The sequence below is a fragment of the Nyctereutes procyonoides genome, unplaced genomic scaffold (assembly GCF_905146905.1).
Source record: "Nyctereutes procyonoides isolate TBG_1078 unplaced genomic scaffold, NYPRO_anot_genome, whole genome shotgun sequence".
Lineage (NCBI taxonomy): Eukaryota > Metazoa > Chordata > Mammalia > Carnivora > Canidae > Nyctereutes > Nyctereutes procyonoides.
Genome location: NW_026575144.1, coordinates 8,936,493 through 8,954,930, shown reverse-complemented (window position 1 = coordinate 8,954,930; position 18,438 = coordinate 8,936,493). Strand labels below are relative to the sequence as shown.

Below are 18,438 nucleotides of genomic sequence, written 5' to 3'. Positions count from 1 at the left end.
CTCCAGGATCATGCCCTGGGCTGAAGGCAGTGCTAAACCGCTGAGCCACCAGGGCTGCCTGACAAACTAGATTTTAAACTAAAGACTATAACAAGAGATGAAGAAGGCCATTATATCATAATTAAGTGGTCTATTCATCAAGAACACTTAACAATTGTAAATATTTATGCCACCAACTTGGGAGCACCCAAATATACAAATCAATTAATAACAAACATAAAGCTCATTGATGATAATACAATAATAGTAGGGGACTTTAACACCCCATTTACAGCAATGGACAGATCTTCTAAGCGGAAAGTCAACAAAGAAACAATGACTTTGAATGACACATTGGATCAAATGAACTTCATAGATATATTCAGAACATTTCATCCTAAAGCAACCGAAGACACATTCTTAAATGCACATGGAACATTCTCCAGAGCTGATCACATACTGGGTCATGAATCCACCCTCAACCAGTACAAAAAGATTGAAATTATACCATTCATATTTTCTGACCACAAACTAGGAAGATTGAAATCAACCACAAGAAAAAATTTGGAAAGACCACAAATACACGGAGGTTAAAGGACATTTTACTAAATAATGAATGGGTTAACTAGGAAATTGAAGAAGAAATAAAAAATTATATGGAAGCAAATGAAAATGAAAACAAGATAGTCCAAAACCTTTGGGGTGCAGCAATGGTAGTCTTAAGAGGGAAGTACATTGTAATACAGGCTTACCCCAAGAAGCAAAAAAAGTCTCAAATACATAACCTAACTTTATACCTAAAAGAGCTAGGAAAGGAACAGTTAGTAAAGACTAAAGCCAGCAGCAAAAGAAAAATAATAAAGATCAGAGCACAAATAAGTCATATAGAAATAAACAAAAAAAAAAAAAAACACACTAGGACAGATCAACAAAACTAACAGCTGGTTCTTTGAGAGAATTAAGAAAATTGATAAACCCCTAGCCAGATTATCAAAAAGAAAAGAGAAAGAACCTAAATACATAAAATCATGAATGAAAAACACCACAGAAGTACAAACAATTATAAGAGAATATTATGAAAAGTATACACCAACAAACTGGGCAATCTAGAAGAAATGGATAAATTCCTAGAAACCTATGAACTACCAAAACTGAAGCAGAGAGAAATAGAAATTTTGAACAGACCCATAACCAACAAATAAATTGAAACAATAATAAAAAATCTCCCAACAAACAAAAGTCCAGGGCTAGATGGCTTCCCAGGGGAATTCTATGAGTCAAAAAATTCAAAAAATAAAAATGGAAGGAAAATTTCCAGATTAATTCTACAAGGCCAGCATTACCTTGATTCCAAAACCAGACAAAGACCCCACTAAAAAGGAGAATTACAGGCCAATCCCTGATGAACATGAATGCAAAAATTCTCAACAAGATACTAGCAAATTGAATTCAACAGTACATTAAAAGAATTATTCACCACAATCAAGTGGGGTTTATTCCTGGGTGGCAGAGCTGGTTTAATATTTGCAAATCAATTGTAATACACCACATTAATAAAAGAAAGGATAAGAACCATATGATCCTCTCAATAGATGTAGAAAAAACATTTGACAAAATACAACATCCATTCTTGATAAAAAAAAAAAAAAACTCTCAACATGGGACTCCTAGGTGGCTCAGTGGTTGAGTGCCTCCCTTCGGCCCAGATCCTGGAGTCCCGGGATCAAGTCCCATATTGGACTCCCTGCAGGGATCCTGCTTCTCCCTCTGCCTGTGTCTCTGCCTCTCTCTGTGTCTCTCATGAATAAATAAATAAAATCTTAAAAAAAAAAAACTCTCAACAAAGTAAGGATAGAAGGAACACATTTCAACATCATAAATGCTATATACAAAAAACCTACAGCTAATAGCATCCTCAGTGGAAAAACTGAAACCCCTTCCCTTATAGTCAGGAATAAGACAATGAAAAAAAAAAAAAAAGGAATAAGACAATGATGTCCACTGTCACCATTACTATTTAACACAATACTGGAAGTCTTAGCCTCTGCAATCAGACAACAAAATGAAATAAAAGGCATCCAAAGCAGCAAAGGAGTCAAACTTTCACTATTTGCAGATGCATGATACTCTATATAGAAAACCCAGGGGATCCCTCGGTGGCTCAGTGGTTTGGCACCTGCCTTTGGCCCAGGGCATGATCCTGGAGTCCTGGGATCAAGTCCCATGTCAGAATCCTTACGTGGAGCCTGCTTCTCCCTCTGCCTGTGTCTCTGTCTCTCTCCTTCTCTCTGTGTCTCTCATGAATAAATAAATAAAATCTTTAAAAAAAAGAAAACCCAAAAGACTCCACCAAAAAATTGCTAGACCTTATACATGAATTCAGTAAAGTAGCAGGATATAAAGTCAATGTACAGAAATCTGTTGTATCTCTATACACCAGTAATGAAGCAGTAGAAAAAGAAATAAAAGAACCGATCCCATTTGCAATTGAACCAAAAACAATAAGATACCTAAGAATAAACCTAACCAAGGAGGTGAAAGATCTGTACTCTGAAAACTATAGAACACTTATGAAAGAAATTGAAGAGGACACAATGAAATAGAAAAACATTCCATGCTCATGGATTATAAGAGCAGACATTGTTAAAATGTCTATACTACCCAAAACTATCTACACATTTAATGAAATCTCAATCAAAAAACCACTAGCATCTTTCACAGAGCTAGAACAAACAATCCTAAAATTTGTATGGAACCACACAATACCCTGAACAGCCAAAGCAATCCTGAAAAACCAAAGCAAAGCTGGAGGCATCTCTATTCTGGACTTCAAGGTATATTACAAAGCTGTAATCATCAAGACAGTATATTACTGGCACAACAACAGACACACAGATCAATGGAACAGAATAGAAAACCCAGAAATGAATTGACAACTATATGGTCAACTAATTTTTGACAAAGCAAGAAAGAATATCCAATAGAAAAAAGGCAGTCTTTTCAACAAATGGACAGCAACATGTAGAAGAATGAAACTGGACCACTTTCTCCTACCATACATAAAAAGAAATTCAAAATGGATGAAAGACATAAAGGTGAGAGAGGAATCCATCAGAAACCTGGAGGAGAATACAGGTCTCTTTAACCTCAGCTGTAGCAACTTCTTACTAGACATGTCACCAGAGACAAGGGAAACAAAGCAAAAATGAACTATTAGGATTTCATCAAGATGAAAGGTTTTTTTTTTTTTAGATTCTATTTATTTATTCATGAGAGACACACAGAGAGATGCAGAGACATAGGCAGAAGGAGAAACAGGCTCCTCGAGAGGAGCCCAATGTGGGACTCAATCCTGGGACCGTGGGATCATGTCCTGAGCTGAAGGCAGACACTCAACCACTGAGCCACCCAGGCATCCCAAGATAAAAAGCTTCTGCACAGTGAAGGAAACAGTCAACAAAACTAAAAGGCAGCCTACAGAATGGGAGAAGATATTTGCAAATGACAAATCTGATAAAGAGTTAGTGTATAAAATCTATAAAGAATTTATCAAACTTAATGCTCAAAAAACAAACAGTTCAGTTAAGAAATGGGCAGAAGACATGAATAAACATTTTTCCAAAGAAGACATCCATATGGCTAATAGAAAAGATGCTCAAGGGAAAATCCATCACTTGCCATCAGGGAAATACAAATCAAAACCACAATGAGATACCTCCTCATACCAGTGAAAATGGTGAAAATTAACAAGACCAGAAACAACAATTGTTTGAGAGGATGTGGTGAAAGGGGAACCCTCTTGCACTGTTGGTGGGAATGTGAACTGGTGCAGCCATTATGGAAAACTGTGTGGAGGTTCCTCAAAGAGTTAAAAATAGAGCTACCCTGCAACCCAGCAATTGCACTGCTGGGGATTTACCCCAAAGATACAGATGCAGTGAAATGGCAGGACTCCTCACCCCGATGTTTCTAGCAGCAATGTCCACAATAGCCATACTGTGGAAGGAGCCTCGGTGTCCATTGAAAGACGAATGGATAAAGAAGATATGGTCTATGTATACAATGGAATATTCCTCAGCCATTAGAAACAACAAATACCCACCATTTGCTTCAATGTGGATGGAACTGGAGGGTATTATGCTGAGTGAAGTAAATCAATCGGAAAAAGACAAACATTATATGGTCTCATTCATTTGGGGAATATAAAAAATAGTGAAAGGGAATAAAGGGGAAAGGAGAAAAAAATGAGTGGAAATATCAGTGAGGATGACAGAACATGAGAGACTCCTAACTCTGGGAAACAAACAAGGGGTGGTGGAAAGGGAGGTGGGTGGGGAGTGGGGTGACTAGGTGACGGGCACTGAGGGGGGCACTTGACGGGATGAGCACTGGGTGTTATACGATATGTTGGCAAATCGAACTCCAATTAAAAAAATATACAAAAATAAGAAAAGAAAAGATGCTCAAGGGACGCCTGGGTTAAAAGTGCCTGCCTTCAGCTCAGGGCATGGTCCTGGAGTCCCGGGATCAAGTCCCAGATCAGGTTCCCTGCATAGAGCCCGCTTCTCCTTCTGCCTGTGTCTCTGCCTCTTTCTCTCTCTGCATCTCTCATGAATAAATAAATAAAATCTTTAAAAAGAAAAGATGCTTAACATCATTCGTTATCAGGGAAATACAAATCAAAACCATGATGAGATACCTCACACCTGTCAGAATGGCTAATATTAACAACTCAGGAAACAACACATGTTGGTGAGGATGCAAGAAAGGAACCCTCAGGCAGCCCCGGTGGCCCTGCAGTTTGGCACCACCTTTGGCCTGGGGTGTGATCCTGGAGGCCTGGGATGGAGTCCCACATCAGGCTCCCTGCGTGGGGCCTGCTTCTCCCTCTGTCAGTGTCTCTGCCTCTCTCTCTCTCTCTCTCTCTGTCATGAATAAATAAATAAATAAAATCTGAAAGAAAGAAAGAAAGAAAGAAAGAAAGAAAGAAAGAAAGAAAGAAAGAAAGAAAGAAGAAAGGAAGGAAGGAAGGAAGGAAGGAAGGAAGGAAGGAAGGAAAGAAGGAAGGAAGGAAGGAAGGAAGGAAGGAAGGAAGGAAGGAAGGAAGGAAGGAACCCTCTTGCACTGTTGGTGGAATGCAAACTGGTATAGCCACTCTGGAAAACAGGATGGAGGTTTCTCAAAAAGTTAAAAGTTGAATTATCCTTTGATCCAGCAATCACACTACTGGCTATTTACCAAAAAAAATACAACACTAATTCAAAAGGATACATGCACACTTATGCTTATTGCAGCATTATTTACAATAGCCAAATTATGGAAGCAGTCCAAGTGTCCATTGGTAGATGAATGGATAAAGAAGGGGTATATATATATCATGGAATATTATTCAGCCAGAAGAAAGAATGAAATCTTGCCATTTGCAATTATATGGATGGAGCTAGAGAGCATAGTGCTAAGCAAAATAATTCAATCATAGAACAATAAATACCGTGATCCCTGGGTGGCGCAGCGGTTTGGCGCTTGCCTTTGGCCCAGGGCGCGATCCTGAAAACCCGGGATCGAATCCCACGTCGGGCTCCTGGTGCATGGAGCCTGCTTCTCCCTCTGCCTGTGTCTCTGCCTCTCTCTCTCTCTCTCTTTCTATCATAAATAAATAAAAAATTTTAAAAAAGTGAGTTTAAAAAAAAAGAAAAATAAATACCATATGATTTCACTCATATGTGGAATTTAAGAAACAAAGCAAAAGAGCAGAGGAATGAAGAGAAAGAGATGTAAACCAAGAAACACTCTTAAAGAAAATAAAAGGAGAAAAAAATTAAAAGAGAAAAAAAAGAAAAGAAAAGGAGAGAAAAGAAAGGGGGGAGGAGAAAAAAAGAAAAGAAAAGAAAAGAAAAGAAAAGAAAAGAAAAGAAAAGAAAAGAAAAGAAAAGAAACAGATTTTAATCTTAACTGTAGAGAACAAACTGATAGTTACCAGAGAGGAGGTGGGGAAGGGGTATGGATGAAATTGATGAAGCAGACTAAGGGTACCCTTATCTTGATGAGCACTGAAGAATGTATAGATTTGTTGAATCATTATATTGTATACCTGAAACTAATAGAACACTGTATGTCAGCCATACTGGAATTAAAGTTTCGAAAAATAATAAAATGAAATGAAAACAGGCCACTATCTTAATCATAGGAGAGATCATTACTAAAATGCTCTCCATGACTGCATATAGGTCCAGAAAGCTTGATAGTTACCACAGAAGCTAATTGTAACTATATCCTCTCAATTACTGAAAAACAATGTGTGCAAAGCACCCAACCCGGAACTACAAGGAGATACAGTAGCTGATTAAACACTTTATGGAAAGAAATGTCTGCCCTGGACAATTCAAAATGGGCATGGAACTATGGAAAAACACTGAGCTGCAAATTCTGAGATCTGGTCTGGTACTGAGTACTCAGATTTATGATCTTGCCTAAACTAATTAGTAGAACATGAGCAGTATATGGGACAAACCTTTGAACTTTCATATAGAAGTTGGTTCTTTCTAGCCCTAGAATCCTATTATTCTAATGCTTTCATTTCATGAATCACCTATCCTTGGTGAGAGGGGAGGAAGAACATTTCTTGGTAATAGGTAACACTAACTTTAAAAATCATCTTTGATAATCTCACTTATATGTGAACATATTTTTTTAAGATTTTATTTATTCATGAGAGACACAGAGAGAGGCAGAGATAGGCAGAGATAGGCAGAGGGAGAAACAGACTCCCTGCCAGGAGCCCAATGTGGAACTCCAAGCAGACACTCAACCACTGAGCTACCCAGGTGGCCCTATATGTGAATATTTTTAGAACAGATTTCACAGGGAACAAACTGGTTACTAGAGGTAAGAGTGGAGGATGGGAAAAAAATGGATGAAGGGGATCAAATGGTTATAAAATAAAATAAAATTATATATAAAATATATAAAAATATATAGATCTGGCTTATAAAATAAATAGATCTTATAAAATAGACTTATAAAATAAATAGATCTGGCTATTTTTTATAGTGCTGCTATGAACATCAGGGCCCATGTGCCCTTTCAAATCAGTATTTTTCTATCCTTTGTGTAAATACCCAGTAGAACAATTGCTAGGTGGTAGGGTAGTTCTATTTTTACTTTTTTGAGTAAAATATATTTATATATTTTATATATAATGGATTTTTACTCAGCATCAAAAAGAATGAAATCTTGCCATTTGCAATGACACGGATGGAGCTAGAGTTTATTATGCTAAGTGAAATTAATCAGAGAAAGACAAATACCATATGATTTCACTCTTATGTGGAATTTAAGAACCAAAATGGATGAACATAGGGGAAGAGAAAAAAAAAGACAGGGAAGCAAAACATGATACTCTTAACACTAGGGAACACTAAGGGTTGATGAAGGGAAGAGGGTGGAAGATGGGCTAGATGGGTGACAGGGGATCAAGGAAGGCACTTATTGTGGTAAGTACTAGGTGTTATAAGTGATAAATCACGATTCAACACCTGAAACCAATATCACCCTATATATTAACTTATATTAACTCGCTAGAATTTAAATTAAAACTTGAAACATAAATAAATAAATAAATAAATAAATAAATAAATAAATAAATAAATAAAATAGGTCCAGGGGATGTAATGTGCAGCATGGTAACTATAGCTAATAATACTGTATAGCATATTTGAAAGTTGCTAAGAGAATAAATCTTAAAGTTCTCATCACAAGAAAAACATTTTTGGGGGATCCCTGGGTGGCGCAGCGGTTTGGCGCCTGCCTTTGACCCAGGGCGCGATCCTGGAGACCCGGGATCGAATCCCACATCGGGCTCCCGGTGCATGGAGCCTGCTTCTCCCTCTGCCTCTCTCTCTCTCTCTGACTATCATAAATTAAAAAAAAAAAAACATTTTTGTAACTATGTAATGCTGATGGATATTAACTAATTTTATTGTGGTGATGATCATTTTGCAATAAATACAAATAGTAAATTATTATGTTATACACCAGAAACTAATGTAACGCATCTCAATCACATCACAATAAAAAAATATTAAAAAATCATCTTTGTTTAGCTTCACAACTGTCAATTGATGTGGGACTTGATCCCTGAACTCCAGGATCACGCCCTGAGCCGAAAGCAGAGCTTAACTGCTTAGCCATCCAGCGGTTGTCCCTGGCTCAGTTGTCATAACCTTTCTCAAAGTGTTTGTGCAAGACATTTGCACAATGCCTCTTCGTAATTATAGCCTAAACTTTTTATGGTTAAATGCAACCACAGCACATTTGAAGGTCTCACGAAATCAAAAGGAAGTTTGTGATTGCATTTAGTTTGCATTTACTGCATACTCACAATCTAATCATTCCCAAATACAATAAACTCTAGATAATGTGATTAAATACTTCCGCCTTGTTTTTTTCAACCTTTGTGTTGACTTGGCTAATATTTGGAATGGTTGCCTTGGTGAGGAGGCATAGCAGGAACTAGATTTATAGCTCTACTGCCTGGGTCAAATTTTATGAGCCACTCTTCACAGATAATGAAAACTAAAAATGAAAAATTACGGCCTAGAAAATTTATGTCCACACAAAAACTTCACAAGGATGTTTAAGGCAGCTTGTTCATAATTGCCAAGACTTGAAGTATCCAAGATGTCCTTCAGTAGGTGAATGAATAAACCATGGTACATCTAGACAATGGAATACTATTCAATATTAAAAAGAAATGAGCTAGCAAACCAGGAAAAGACACGGAAGAAACTTAAATGTATATTATCAAGTAAGAGAAGCCAATCTGAAGTCTATATACTCTGATTCTAACTACAATCACATTCTGGAAAAGGCAAAACTGTGGAGACAATAAAAAAAGCAGTGATTGCCAGGGGTTGGTAGGAGAGAGAAATAGGCAGAGCACAGAGGATTTTTCAAGTATGATACTAAATGGTAAAAACATGTCATTATATATTTATCATAGAATGTACAACACTAAGAGTATATATAATGTAACTATGGACTTTGGGTGATAATGATGTGTCCATGCAGATTCATCAATTTTAACAAAGGCCCTTCACACACACCCCAGCCCCGGCCCCCTCACAGGGGATATTGATAGTGGTGGGCTGTGCATATGTGAGGCAGTGGGTATATTGAAAGTCTACCTCTGCTCAATTTTGTTGGGAATTTAAAACTGCTCTGAAAAATACAATCTTTAAATTTTTTTTTAAAGAGGCCATGATCTCAGGGTTGGGATATTGAGTCCCATTTTGGGCTTGAGCTTAGCAGGAGTTTGCTTGAGATTCTCTCCCTCTGGCCCTCCCTGGTGCTTGCTCTATCTATCTATCGATTGATCAATCAATCTATCAAATAAATAAAATCTTTTTTAAAAATGTAGCCTAAATCATCACAGTAAATCTAGTTTTCTTTACAACCAATATTTTACAAGTAAGTGATTTAAGTCACTTTCTCCCTTCATGTCCCAGTCCTACAGCGCCAGTGAGCAGAACCGACACAAACCGATTTTCCTTCTCCTATGCTTCCCTGCTTCCTAATGAGCAACCAATGGCTCCCTTAAATAATAGAAAATTAGTTATATGCACTCTTTCTTATTAGTCAGCTCAGTATCATTTCTTAACTTCTCCTTTGCTTTTTGATTCTGATTATCAAGGCTTAAAAAATTAGAAACTTAGGGTTTTAAGAGCAGATCCTGCTGCAAATATTTTCTTTAATGCAGCAGTAGTTGCAATGACGTATGTTAGCCATTGGAAGGCAGTATACTCATAAATCAAAAGTTCCAGACTTTTCTATAGCTCCATCTGCTAAAAAAGGACAAGTGCTCAGTGTGATTTCAATTGCTAAATATCACAGCTGCCACATTGCATAGGAATAAAGCTACCATTGGAGCTCTGAAACTGAGATTCAGAAATATATTTATTTAAATATGTATGCTGTAAGTATGTAATTATTCTATTTCATATTTTAAATTTTTATCTTGTTACATATATATGTATATAAAATAAAAGTTACCATTTTAGTCATTTTACGTGTACAATTCAGGGGCATTAAATACATTCATAATGCTGTACAGCCTCTATTTCCAAAATTTTTCATCATCCCAAACATAAACTCAGTATTGCAATATTAATTCATAAGTACATTAACTATAAAATACCATATAGACCTTGTCTCATTTAAGCATTACAGGAACTCCATAAGGTAGGTATTTCTATTTTTATTTTATTGATGAAGTTGAAGATAAGGGATATCTAACCAGTTGCTCTAAATCTAGTAAGTAGTAGGATCATAATTCAAACTTAGATACATCTACACAACCCTGTGAGCAAGTGAGATTTTTAGGTCAATGGACTAACAGAGAAGCCTGATCATAACTTACATTGTGTTTTCTCATGATAATTAAATATTATCTTTCTCTAATAAGATGCCAAACTGTAAAAGCTCTGATCTTATACACTTTGATCAGGATGAAATTGTGAAGATTCTTGTTGTTTTTTTTTTTGTAAATTTATTTTTTATTAGTGTTCAATTTGCCAACATATAGAATAACACCCAGTGCTCATCCCGTCAAGTGCCCACCTCAGTAAGATTCTTGGTTTTTAAAACATTACCATACAGATTCTATTAATAATAGCTTTAGAGAGTAATTAAGGATTAACTCTTGAAGAGCAGGGAGGGGATAGAGAAAATGCCGGCAAATGTCTAATGCTGCTAATTAGGGCTCATAAGAGGAAAATAAATTGTCTTAGAATTAGAATATAAGTCATGAAGGTGAAATTTGATTAGAAGTAATTTAATTTATATATACTTCTAACTGGAAGATACCTGTTCACACAATCACTCCATAAGTCTCTGAATACTTAAGCTATCTTCTAAAATTCTCACATTCCTGAGTGAACGCTTAGAAAAATATCCTGCCGTGTCTCAACTCAAACTTTTAATGGGTTTCCATTTGAATTTTTGACAGAAATAAGTGGATCCTCCTTAGAATGGTGTTCACTTTGTTTCCAGCTTGCGTATCCAGCCTCCTCTCCCCTGACCCCCTCCAATAATCTTTTATTTTTGCAGCACTGTTTTCTTCCTAGAAAAGGTCTTTCCCACTCATAGTTTTGGTGACCAACTATCTATTCATCATCAACTTATTTATAATTCTTATTCCCAGCCAAGATTCATACTCTGATCTCCAGCCCTGCAGTCTGACCTTATGACATCTCCTCAGCCTGTCTATCCACAGTTCACAGTGCTCAGCAATTGGCACTATCTTCCTTTCTGGTCTTCAAGTCAGAAACTCAGAGTCATCCTGGACATTTTGTCTCCCTCACCCCCACAACTACTCTATCACCAGATCCAGCTTATTTTTCCTGCCATATACAGGGAAAGATAGCATAATCTAGTATCCAAATGTGAACACTCTGGAGAGTAAAAAAGGATAATAATAATCATACTGGGGCCACAGCATACATTGGAAGTATATTTTTTCCAGCACACGGGGTTTCATTTTTGTCCATGTCCACGACTACCAACAACCCCAAAACTCCATGATCTTCTGCCTCAGGCATTCCAGTGGTCTCCTAAGTTGCTGGCCACCTATGTTGGCCTTCCATTCCATGCTGTACAGGCAGTCAGACAGTTTTCTGTGAAAATGTCAATCTGATGGAACCCATCTCCCTATCCCACCTCCTACTAACAACCTTTCTACAGATCCTCACATCTCATATAAAATCTGAAATCTTAAACATAGCTAAGATGTTCAGAGTGACCTGGCTCCTCCACGCCTCTAGAATTGCACTCTTCCTCACTTCCTGCTCTCAAGACATATTGGACCTTTCCCCTGGTCCCTGTAATTGTTATGAGACTTCCCAGCAAAGCACCATTGCTTTTGCTCCTTTCTTTCCCTGGAGTGCTCTTTCTTCCCCTCTTTGCCTAAGAGTTATTGACCTTCAGATTTCAGCTCACTTGTCACATCCTTAGGAAAACCATCCTTGAAATCTCCAGCCAGGTTGTGACAGCCCATCTCCTACAACAGCCTTGATTTCTCCCCTCCTTGTAGAAGCAGACTATTCTGCCCAACTGCTCTACCCATCAAGAGGGGCAACTTATTCTCCAGCCCCACAGATCTAATCTGGCTGCATCTGCCTTTGCCCTACCACATACAACAGTGATGAGTTCTTTAGTTCAGAGCTGAAGCCTTAAATTGATGTGGAGGCATCTGCTTTTGCACTAGAGGATGCCAACCACCACATGAGAAATTGGATCCATGGAGACCCCTCTGCTTCAAGGCCACGTGGAGGAGACTAATGGCCCCAGCTGACAGCTGTTTCACAATATAAATGTTCCACATATAGATGTTCCACAGTATAGATGTTCCCCAATCATTCCACTATTGGTGGACATTTAGATTGTTTTTTGTATTATAAATGTTACAACAAAAACAACTTCATGTGCCTTTAATGCACATATATAAGTGCTTCTGTAGGGTAGATACTGAGGAGTGATGGCACTAAATCACAGTGAATATGCACTTTACTGGATATTCCTAGATACTGCCAAATTGTTTTCCAAAATAGTTTCACCAATAGTAGTATATAATTGCCCTACAACATAGCCAACCTTGATTTTATCAAACTTCAAGTATATTGCCATTTTACTAGATTTAAAGTGGTATGTCATTATTTAATTTGTATTTTCCTAGTTGCCAATGAGGATAGGCACCATTATATATATAATGTATGTATATATATATATATATATATATATATATTTCTTCTTTTATGAAGTTTGTATTCTTATCCTTTGCCCATTTTTTTTCTAGATTGTCTTTTTCTTGATTTCTAGCAAAGTTTTATATATTCTAAATATTATCCTTTTAGTGGCTCAGTCAGTTAAGCATCTGCCTTCAGCTCAGGTCATGATCCCAGAGTCCTAGGATTGAGCCCACATCAGGCTCCCTGAGAGGGAGCCTGTTTCTCCCTCTCTCTCTCTCTGCCACTCCCCCTGCTTGTGCTCTCTCTGTCAAATAAATAAATAAATAAATAAATAAATAAATTTTTAAAAAATAAAAAATAAATATTACCCTTTTAATACACATGCTACAAATATTTTTACCTATTGCTTAATTAGAATTTGTTAAGATTCATTAAGAATGTCTTTTTTAGGGGGCACTTGGGTGGCTCAGTAGTTGAGCTTCTGCCTTTGGCTTAGGTCATGATCCCAGGGTCCTGGGATCAAGTTCTGCAACAGGCTTCCCCTAGGGAGTCTGCTTTACCTTCTGCCTATGTCTCTGCCTCTGTATGTCTCATGAATAAATAAAAATTAAAAAAAAAGTATTTTTCATTTATTTTATTATTTTATTTGTTTTAAAAAGTTTTCAAATCTTGGGGAAAATAAAATAAGATGAAATCAGAGAGGGAGACAAACCAAAAGGGACTCATAACTCTAGGAAACAAACTGAGAGTTGCTGGAGGGGAGGTGGTTGGAAGAATGGGGTAACTGAGTGATGGGCATTAAGAAGGGCACGTAATATAATGAGCACTTGGTGTTATATACACCTGATGAATCACTGAACTCTACCTCTGAAACTAATAATACACTATATGTTAATTAATTGAATTTAAATAAAATTTAATTTAAAAAAAAAAACAACGTGGTCTATCATTTTACACCCCAACAAGCAGTCTGAGACTTCCAGTTGCTCTGCGTCCTTGTCAACACATATTGTCAATCTGTTTAATGTCAGCCATTTTAGTGGATATGTGGTGATATCTTATTGTGATTTTAATTTGCATTTCCCTGATTATTAATAATACTAAGCATCTTTTCATGTTTTTTGGCCATTTATATGTATTCTTTTGTAAAATGCTTTTTCAACTCACTCAATAAAAAATTAGATTGTCTTATTAAGAAAAGATTTTTTAATCTTGATGTTGTCAAACTTGTCATTCTTTTCCTTTATAGATTTTGTGCTTTTTTTTCTTATTATTTAAGTAAGTATTCATTAAATTAAGAATTCAATGGGCACCTGGGTGCCTCAATTGGTTAAACATCTGACTTTTGATCTCAGCCTACTGCCTTTCCAGAGAGATATGGGTGCCTGAGGGTTAGTTTTAAATATCTGTATTCCAAGCTGGTCATGCTTCTGATAGTACAAATTTCTCAAGATCTTTGCTTTTATCAGTTTGATTTTAGCCAATGATTTGTGGCAAGAGTCACACTCTGATAGACAAGTCTTTCAAAATGACCCCCCAATGAATCCCATCTCAAGGAATCCATACTTGTATTAGTTTGCTTGGGCTGCCATTACAAAACACCACAAACAATATAAATTTATTTTATCACAGTTCTGGAGGTTGAAAGTCTAAGATCAAGATGTTGATGGGGTTGGTTTCTTTTGAGGCCCCTTTTCTTGGCTTGCACATGGCCTTCCCTTCATGGACATATGCATCTGATGTCTCTTTGTGTGTCCAAATTTCCTCTCCTTATAAAGATACCAATCAGATTGGATGATTAGAACCCACCCTAGAAATCTGTTAACTAATTATCTCTTTAAAGGCTCTATCTCCAGCTACAGTCACACTCCAAAGTACTGGGAGTTAGAGCTTCAACAAATGAATTCTAGGGAAACACAATTCAGCCCATAACAAAACCTTGGTACAATTCCTCCCCTGGAGTGTGGGCTGAACTGAATGACATATTTCTGAATTTCTGACCAATGGTATATAGCAAAAGTAATAGGAATCACTTCTATGATTAGGTTGCAGAAGTTTGTGTTGCTACAGATTCAGTTGCTGGGTGACAAACAATCCCAGAATCTCATTGGCTTAATACAGGAAAAATATATTTCTTAATCATGTTAAATGTTTCACTTGGGTGATCTGTTCAGCAGTCAGTCAAGGATCTAGGGGGACAGTCTCCATCTCAACACATATTTCCACAAACATTGCATCAGGGCAAAGGGAACATGATAAATTGTGCACTGGGTCTTAAAACGTCTGCACAAACAACAATGAGTGAAAGAATCCAAACTCCAAGATGTATATGTTGGATTATTCCCTCTACACACAAGACAGGAAAACTCATCTTTGGTGTTAAAAGTTTAGAAAATAATTATTTTTATTATGGGGGCAGGTAGGGATGTGATAGAATAACGGTTCCCAACATGTTCAAATTTTTATCCCTGAGACCTATAAATATGTTCTCTCCTATGACAAAAGGGATTTTGCAGATGAAATTAAGGCCATGGGCCTTAAAATAGGGAAATTATACTGGATTATGTGGGTAGGCAAAAGTAATATCCTGAGCCCTTAAAAGTGGAAGAGGAAGGGAAAAATTAGTCAGAAGACATGATAACAAAAAAGTCACAATTTGAAGCATAAAAGGGACTACATCAAACTAAAAAGCTTTTGTATAGTTATGGAAACAACAAAACTAAAGCAACCTACTGAATGAGAGACAATATTTGCAAATGACATATCTGACAAAGGGTTATATACAAAGTATATAAAGAACTTACACAACTCAACACCAGAAAAGCAAATAATCTATTTAAAAATGGACAGAAAACATGAACAGACATTTCTCCAAAGAAGACATCCAGATGGCAAACAGACACATGAGAAGATGCTCAACATTACCCATCATCAGAGAAATGCAAATCAAAACCATAATGAGATATCACCTCACACCTGTCAGAATGGGTAAAATCAAAAACACAAGAAACAAGTCTTGGGGATGCCTGGGTGGCTCAGAGTCTGCTTTTGGCTCAGGGTGTGATCCTGGAGTTGCAGAATTGAGTCCCGCATCAGGCTCCTTGCATGGACCCTTCTCCCTCAGCCTATGTCTCTGCCTCTCTATCTTTCTGTGTCTCTCATGAATGAATAAATAAAATCTTAAAAAAAAAAAAAGAAGTGTTGGTGAGGATGTGGAGAAACAGGAACATTCTTGCACTGTGGGTGAGAATGTAAACTGGTGCAGTCAATCTGGAAGTATGGAGATTTCTCAAAAAAGTTAAAAATAGAACTACTAGGAGGTAGGCTGTCTGGCTCAGTTGCTGGAGCACAGGATTATTGATCTCAGGATTGTTGAGTTCAAGCTCCACGTTGGGTGTGGAGCTTACTTGGAAAAAAATTTCTTTTTAAATAGAACTATCCTACAATCTAGTAATCGCACTACTGGGTACTTACCCTCAAAATACAAAAACACTAATTCAAAAGGATACATGCACCCCAATGTTTATAACAGCATTATATACGATAACCAAATTATGGAAGCAGCCCATTTGTTCATCAATAGATAAATGGATAAAGATGTGATGGTTGCTAGCTTTGAAGATATAAAAAGGGAGCCAGGAGTCAAGGAATGTGAGGACCTCTAGAAACTGGGAGTGGCCTTTAGCTGGCAACCAGCAAGGAATGGCCTCTACAGTCCTATAACCATGAAGAACTGAATTTCACCAACAACTTGAATGAGCAGGAAACCAATTCTCTCCCAGATCCTCCAGAAAGGAATGCAGCCCTATTAACACCTTGACTTTAGCCCATGGGGGAGACACGTCAGACCTGCAAGAAAATAGATTTGTGTTTTGCGAGGTGCTAATATTGTGATGCTCTATCACAGTGGCCACAGAATTGAACCTAGCAAGGGAGAACAGGAAAAACATGGAAGGGGGCCTGAGATGGATTGCTGAGATGCTCTGAGCATCTGTTTCTTGATCCAGTTATGTAAATATGCTTACTTTGTGGAAATTTACTAGCTGGACACTTATAATCCGGGCAATTATCTGCACATAGGTTATAACACAGTAAAAAATTTATATTAAAACAAGCCAATGTGAGGGTTTGTTATTAAGATTAATGCTACAGGTCATGGAGGGGTCATTTTTCTTAAAGCCTTTGAGAAACACACAGAATTCCTCCCAGAATTGTTAATTTGACAGGTAATAGGTAGCCTCCTGCTCCCTTTGCTTGAAGTTTGCCCCTGTGGGCATTGATTCCCTCAAACTTATAGGGTGTGTGTTGGCTAAGAAGGTTCCTTAGTAGCAAATAAATGTTTTGGGGGAGAATTCTGGAAGATACTCTATGTGCACTTGAGAGGTCAACTTCTATAGTGCCCACCACAGATGTAGCCAAAATCTGAGGTAAGACAGGGGATATGGTGTGCCTTTGTAAAACAGGCCAATCCTACTCATACACATGTAAAAAATCCTGAACAGATTAGCAAACTGAATCTAGTGACACATGAAAAAAGATAATATACTGTGTCTAAATTGTATTTGATCTAGAAATCCATGCATAGCTTAATATTTGAAATCAATCAATATAACTTATGCCACCAACAGAATAAAGATTAAGAAAGTCATCAAATTACTTTCTCCATTGATTCATGAAAAATTATTTGATAGAATTCAGTATCTACTCATGATTTTTTGTATTTCACAACTTATGATTTATAAGTGCCATTTAAAAAACATCAGTCCAAAAATAAATAAATAAAAATAAAAATAAAAAATAAAAAAACCAGTACAAAAATAAAAAAATAAATAAAATAAAAAACATCAGTCCATTAAACCATGTAGAAATAAGTATGTAAAAGGTATACAAAACTAAACATATTTTAGACATGTTTAAGTAGACAGATTATCTGAAATTCCAGATTTTTCCATCACTTTGTTATGTTATGGCACCCAAGTAATCCTTAACTTCAGTAGGAGTGAGCCTCCTGAATCCAGCTTCATTGCAGAGTCTAACCTCTACATTATCTTCAGTCATTTGCCCTTCAAGCTTTCCTTTGGATTTAATATAGCTGTATGAATGGCATCTTTAAGTCTAGATCTTCGTTATATTTTTGTAAGGAAAGTCTGTCCATTCACATAGTTCTTTACCATTGCTGTGGCTTTCTAGGCAAAGTAAGCTCCAGATGGCTATGACTAAAATAAGTATGATCTTTCCTCATTCCAACCACAAATTAGTAAACTTCAAGTAGATGAACATCACCTGAATGAGTGTATTCTTGCATCACAAGAGCCACTCTCCATACCAGCTGGGCTGTGGGAATGAATTATTGGGAAAGGAGATAGTGTTGCTGAACTAGTTTTCGAGCTCTGCACTGGAACAGTCTGTAAACTGGGGCCCATGCCGCTGTACACCAAACCTATGCATTTGGTAATTGGTTCCACTTTTGTGTACACTTTGCTCATCAGACAGAATGGATTTCTGTTTCTTCTCAGTTGCTAAAACCACACCACTTACAGCTTTAATTCCTCTACTGAAGAAGCTCCTCTAGCATAGCCAATCTGGGCAAGTTTACCAGATGGGCTGAACGTAGTCATCTTTACCTGGAGTACCCTATTAGTGATTTCCTTTTTATTTTTTTTATGATAATCACACAGAGATAGAGAGATAGAGAGAGAGAGAGAGGCAAAGACAC

The 18,438-nt window shown here is 37.1% G+C and overlaps 1 pseudogene; it reads right to left on the bottom strand.

Annotated features, from left to right (window-relative positions):
* Nucleotides 1-7,944: 7,944 nt before the first annotated feature.
* LOC129499085 (proteasome subunit alpha type-2-like) lies at nucleotides 7,945-18,340 on the bottom strand (annotated as a pseudogene).
* Nucleotides 18,341-18,438: the final 98 nt, after the last annotated feature.